This window comes from Thalia democratica, chromosome 4 (assembly GCF_965202585.1).
Source record: "Thalia democratica chromosome 4, ktThaDemo2.hap1.1, whole genome shotgun sequence".
In the NCBI taxonomy this organism is placed as follows: Eukaryota; Metazoa; Chordata; class Thaliacea; order Salpida; family Salpidae; genus Thalia; species Thalia democratica.
Window position 1 is genome coordinate 30,900,896 of NC_139168.1, and position 7,263 is coordinate 30,908,158.

Consider the following 7,263-nt stretch of genomic DNA (forward strand, 5'->3'; position numbering starts at 1 on the left):
CAAAAGTCAAACATATATTTTCGCATAAATACAATGCGTCACGACTTCAAAGCTTTTCACTCACGTCGCATTTACAACGCCTGTGAGTGAATAAACATTTCAAGTGTAGTCGCGTACTCAAAGCGTGGAGAAGTGTTGCAGATTTAGTTTCAACTGAACACTAAGAAATATTTTGAAGTTTGCAAACATGTGTTGTTAAAAAAAGCAACTCACTCGTGTCTCCGTTTGGGTTTGTCATCTCGTCGACTTCCGCACGCAAGCACGTCTTGCCTGTCTTGCAATTGAAATCCTTCGGTTCACGATCTCCATTGTACCCGTCCGCGCCCCCCACTTTGATCCCGTATTTGCAAGAGAAGTCGGCAAAAACGCCGTTTTGAAAGATCAACATCAAACACACGGCGACCTTGAACTTTTTTCTGGCTTTGAATCACGGACATGCTGGCGGTTGTTTTGGATGAATCAGTTGTTTGCAAACTGTTGATGTTTTAAAGTAGTTAGAAAATTGAAAAAAATATTTTTTAAAGTCGCTTTTCTTTTCTTTGAACAAGCAACAATGTACAAATCCAAAGTAGCAAATGAAAAGGTAACTCTCTTTTGTTTTAAAAATTTTCAAGCCTTTTATAAAATAAAAAAATATGATTAATTGCTATAGCGAACTTTAGTAAGCTTTTGTAACTGTAAAAAATAACTATCTGATATTAGAAATTAGTTAAAACTTAGTAAGAAAAAGTGTGTAAAAAAATACGAAACAAACTTACAACAGGTTAAAAAGTTTATACCAAGTACGCTTCCTCTTTCACCAATAATAACTTTTGAAACTTTGAATAAGTTGGTCTTGCAATTAATTTTTATAGCTAATCTTAGCTGTAGTTGTCTCCCACTTAGTTGCTTGACTGTGTATAACTGTAGCATATGAACATAAAAGTAATAAAGTAATAATGACTAAACATGACTAGTGTTATTACAAAGGAAATAGATATATATATATGACTAAACATGACTAGTGTTATTACAAAGGAAAACAAATAACATTGGCAGCTTACATTAAATTTGTAATGTATAATTTAAACGCAGAAACTTTTAATTATCACGTTCTTTATAGAATACTTACTGGAATTTAATCTAAAGAACTACGATAATACGTAAAGTTTTCAATTGAAACAATTCTAAATTCTAAATTTAATTTCTTTAATTTAAATAACCAATACCTAACTAGTAAAATAAAAAAACTTGAAAAAATTTTACTAAAATTACTTAATAATTTTAGTAAGTGAAGTTTACGTCGAACAAATTTTCTAATAGCTTTATGTAAAGAAAATAAAATGAAAAGGTCAAACAATGCAAAGCATAAAAAGTATAACTTACATATAATGTTAAGTTTTTAAGCACCAAACCTAGATTTACAAAATTTCAAAAGCGATTTTGATGGTAAAAATCGTCAATTAAATTAGTGTTTACAAATTACAAAACACAAGTGTTTTTCTTATTAGGCTTTTATACTTTAATAACTATTACTTTTAATCTTAATCTTATTTGCTGTAGTATTTACTAGTTGTTTTTCATAGAGTTTTGCATAAATCATTGAAAATGATTTTTTTCTGTATAAAATCTACTGACAACTATTCAAAGCTTTTAAAGTTTAATAAATCAACACTTTATTTGTGGTAAACTTTATTAATTCTAGAAATGAAACCTGACAATATAAAAAAAATACAGAGACTTTCATTAAATTTGTGTCTAAATGTCACCATTAATAAACTTAAAAAGTGTGGAATATGTATAAAATAATTTAAACAAAACAAAGGCAATATAATTGTTAGTTTAGTTATTTTTAAGTAAATACGCTCTTCTAAGTATAACTCACACTCAAATTTTTGATTAGCAAAAGTTACATAAATATGTAGCTCGTAGATGTTAAAATGAAATTCGAAAATAACTCTTTTTTGTTAAATTGTATTTCGTGCTAAAATACATTTAATCTATTTTAAGTAGCTTAGGTACAATTTGAAACTTTTGAAAAACTTAACTAAATTAAAAAAATATTAAGCACAAAAAAAACAACCATTTCAGCTAAATTTAATTTTCAGCATTAGCAATTTTTTTTTCTTTAAGTATAATAATAAAATAAAAATACTAATAACACATACTTTTTAAAAGTTTTGTTTTAATGTTTTAAAGTTCAACTTAATAAATCAAAAAGTAAGTTTAAAAAAGAACAAAAAAAACCAATTTCATGTGTCCATAGTTTAATGTTCTATTTATTATAGTTATTATAAATTAAAAATGATTTTTTTAGTATTGTACAAGCTTAAACTTGGCTATCTTATTGCGCGGAAGTCAGCAATCACGTGATAGAACTTTTGACAAAGTAGTGAAACTTTTTTTCTTAAAATAAACATCTGAGCATTTTGACATTAATAAAACAAATATTTTAAGATTCCTTCATTTTTAGATTTTTTTTTGGTTATATTTTTTAGAATCACAACCTTTACACTTAAGGACCTTTTATCTATAGTATAGAAATGCAATGTTTTATCTATTCTATACAAATAAAACAGTTGTAACTCTTAACAGCAAACCGTAAAATTATAACATAAATTTTCTCATCAACCAACAATCAAAGTGCAATTTTTATTTAAAAAAATCTAATGAAGTTCTAAGAATTATTTATTTCAACAACTAACTTTTCGAATATAACAATTAGTGACACTATTTACGTCGTAAGAGTATTGATAAAATAAATTACATTTAGTTTACATACTCCTCAGCCTTAAATAACTGTTTTTTAATTACATAATTATATTAATATTTTACTATAAACACTATCGACAAATGTAACATTTGAGGTAAATGTTGTTGTTCTGGACCACCTATTAAAACGGTATACTAATTCTGTAATAAAAAAGAAAAAAAAAAAAGACGCAAACTTGTTTAAAAAAACAAAACAAAGGTTTTCAAAAATAAAAGAATTAAAAAACTTTTTTGAACTTTTGCTTATAATTGTAATATTTGAAAAAAAAAAGTTAATAAATCTAAAAGTTTTATTAGTGGAAGTTTTATTTCAAAAGCTTTTATACCATTTGTTTTAAAACAAATTTAAATTTTAGTAGAATACACTTTATCTTTAGTTTCAAAAGCTTCGTTGTATTTTCCTTTTTATGTGTTCAAACTTTCAATGTACATTTTCTCATTCTTTTCCGAGTAACTTGATAAAGAAAACAAACTGAAATTTTTAGATATTTCTTTCTCATTTTTCATTTTAGGTGGTTTTTTACCTGACAATGTTTTCCTAAGTACCTCTTGACACGGCCACTCTATCATCAATGCGATCAAAAATCCAAGTCCAAATGATACAACAACGGTACCTATAAATTTTTGAATAATTCAGTATTTGTTTCAAATTACAACTTTCATATATTTTAATCAAATTTTACTTTTCTGCCATAAAAATAAACTATTTTTGTTTATAAAAAAAGCATTACCGTAACTAAGTATATAGTATACTTCACAAAAGTAAAACAATTTAACCTTAAAATACTTTTCTTAAGACATGTGTACTGTACACTAGTTCATCAAAAAGTTAATTAGATTATAAGCTACCCTTAGTACATTAACTATCTTTAAAAAAAATAAAAAGTAGTGAAATAATGTATCCACTTTTAATGTTTTGAATTATTTCAAAGTCTCTTAAATTACACAAAAACATTTTCAACAGAGATTATACAATATGTACAATTTATCAGTTTGGAAATATATTTTTAGCTTTGGATTAAAAATTAGCGTAAAAATAAACATTGTTTTATTAAGTGCTTGAGGTCTGTAACTGTTTTAAACTTTAAAATTTATAAATAGTTTGTTTTAAAGTATAGGTAACAAAATTAAACTTAAAAGCTTTTAACAAAGAGCGACAAAAAAAACGCCCAAAGTTTTCATCCTAGGACCTAGTGCATGAAGAATCATTCGGTTATCGAGTCGCACACCACGGGTACCTTTTAAGGTCTTGTCCAGGACTTGATAAGCGGCATATAGTTCAAAGTGTTATATTTTTATCTCTCTGAAATCTGCCTAGCCCGTCGAAAAAAGATAAGATGTACAACACACCTGTTGACTATACTTATGCCAATTATATTTTTGCCTCATGTACAATAAAATTTAAAACTACAAAAAATATATTGATTGGAACTGTAACAACTTATAGTTGGTACTTTCCCCATGCAGATAACTAGTTTTTAATACAAATGCATGCTAAATAAATACAGCACAGCTTACCTTTCTTTTGAATTAAACATAAATACTATAAGTAATTCTCTTGTCAGATAATAAATAATTCTTTTTGTTTAAAACAACGAATTTTAAGATAACGTATATTTAGTTTTCAAACGATAGCTCAGGGTTACCAAAAACTTGGAATCCTGGAAAAATCTGGAATTTTAGAAATTTTTAAAAAACATAAAAACTGAAATTTTAAATAAATGACAAAAAAAAGTAGTATATATGATATATTTTTAAATCTAATTAAAATTTTAGGTAATTTTCTAGGATGATGTCGTACCAATATCAAAGTGAAACTATTTTTCTCTTTGGTATTGGTGCAACATCATCCTAGGGAATTAGCAATTTTTTTTTGATATACATGTAAAAACTAAGTTTATGTAAGTTTGTTAAGTTTGTTTACAAAAACCACATTTAAAGTAGCTTTACAGTATTTTTCAATATTTTAATACTATTTAAGACAGTTTTACCAAAAGTTTATTAAGTATACCAAAAATAAATAAAAATAAATTGTACTTTCAAAAACCTAGAGGAAAATCAGAAAACCTAAACTTTTTTTTAATATATTTAGCAATCCTGGACAAGTATAACAATAAATGAGTAGTAGCACACAAAATTCAATGAAGTCTCATAAATATTAACAATTTCATTTACACACTGTATCCCCTTACTACTAATTCAAGTTTATTATCCTTGGAATTATTTAATTTTGAATTTTTTTTGATACTTTAGACATACGACTTTTCAAATTACTTTATTAGTTAACATTTTTTTATGTAACTATAAGGCTAAGAATCAATTTTGGTTGTATTTTCAAAATTATTAAATGATCTTGAATTACTTTACTATTAAAATATTAAAAATAAGGTCTTAAATAGTATAAGTTTACCTAACTTTTGAGATTTTAATCTTTAATACCACAGTCTTTTCATCCTGAATTTTTTAGAATTTTTAAACCTTTACTTAATTTAAACAATTAAGTTGTTAAAGCTGTTTTAATCATTTGGAATGTCAATTAATAATGAAAGCTTTGAAAATTGTATATATTAGTTTGGTTTATTATTTCATTGGACAACTTTGGTATAATGCATTCAAACTGAATGCACTAAATTTTGTTATAATGTTATATATTTTGAGCTAAAGACCTAAACTTTTTAGGAAACATTGCTTAAAAAATTTAAAAGATGTTTAGTTGTGGTCTACTGAATCAGACTGATTGTTACAGCAGGATCTGTTGAAAACTTTCTAAGTTTTTTCTTCCAACCAAAATTTGAGTCTGTGTCCAGATTATAATCTAAAATTAATGTCCTATCTGATTCTGGTCTTCATAAGTAAATGATTAAATCACTGAAGTTGGTTTTTTCTATTGGATGGTTAATTTTATTTTTTAAAGCAGTAAAAGTGTCGGATAACCAAGATTAAACTTTAAGAAAAAAAATCTTTAACTTTGATGTAAAATTAAACCTACTTGTAGCACCTACAACTTTGATTTCTTTGTAATAAAAATATACCAAACAGTTTCTTATTGTTTGTAAATGCTGCACTAATTAATTTTCAATCTAATACTTTATATGACTATTTCTTAACTTAAAAATTCAGATTATTTTTTCTTATACATTGTTTGTGGAGTAAAATCCCTTTTGCTTATTGTAACTGTATCAATAAATAAATAAGTTCTAAAGTATCAAACTTTAAAGGTTTCAAAAAACTAGATAAAGTCTTATATGTGATAAATAAGTTGTTCTGTATTTAAATAAAATAAAACAAAGTTATTATGTTTTTCATTACAAATGAAAAAAAAAGTATGTAGTGATTCATTAACAAAAATTTTTATATATTTGAAAAAAAAAGTATTCTTAAAAGTATTTTGACTGTGAAGTTAAAAAAATATTATACTATAAATAAACAATTTTTTTAGTATTTACAATAAATGAAGAATGTTTGGTATGTATGTCATTCATTACAATTAAACAAAAGTTGTTAAAGGTGATCCATCGAACCATTTAGTATATTAAGAACTAGAAGCTCAAATTACCAAGAAAGTGTTAAACTATGAAAAAAAAAGAACATTAAAATTTTAACTATGTAATCACAGCCACTAAGTGAACTCTCAATTGTTGATTAATATACATCAATAGTTACAAAAGCATATTAAACAAATTTGTACTTAAAAATGCTTTGTTGTGCTAAAATATATTAAGTTTTCCAAACTTTTTCAAGAAAATCTTTGAAAATAGTTTTAATCAGAAAAATAAGTTTTAAGTGTCTAAAATCAAACTATATATAGTATACCAGTATACAATTATTAAGTAAAATCATTTAGAATGGAGTTTTAAATATTATTTTTAACAAAGTCACTGCACTACACAGTGCACATACAGCTATAAGATTTAAATATGCCACCAAAGATTTATTCAAACACTCTTCCCATTTTTCTTTCAATTATATCAATCCATACCCTAGTTATGACCTCACAATAAAAGTATGTTTTAGCTAACAATCTTGTGTTGGTAAAGTTATGAAAATTTGTATATGATCTTTAAAAGACCTTTATAAAAGCTGTTCTTAATTTTAGTTAAACTTAAAAAAAAAAAAAAAAATTAAATTCTAAAACTTAAGTTTTAAGAGGGTATGTTGTAGTTTATCATACCTTTTTTTTTTAAACTTGAGCTTGTCTCACAGTATACAAAAGTCCAGGCTTCTGCTCTTCAGACTTTTGCCGATGTTTTTGTTAATTGTATTTAATACGAGTGTATCAGATGTCTTGCCTAGTGAAAGATGTATACAACCTTGCACGGCAATAGACAATGCTGATGTCACTGATCAATACCAGCAAATGATTGCTTCATGTGAAAGCATGATAAACCGTTTGTAGATGGAAGACTGTAAGTTTTTTGGTTGTGACTGACTGATGAGTCCTAATAAGGACAATGCCGGTCTTAGTCTACTGAAGGCTTGTGTTCTGATGATCAAATTGGCATGATCAACCCT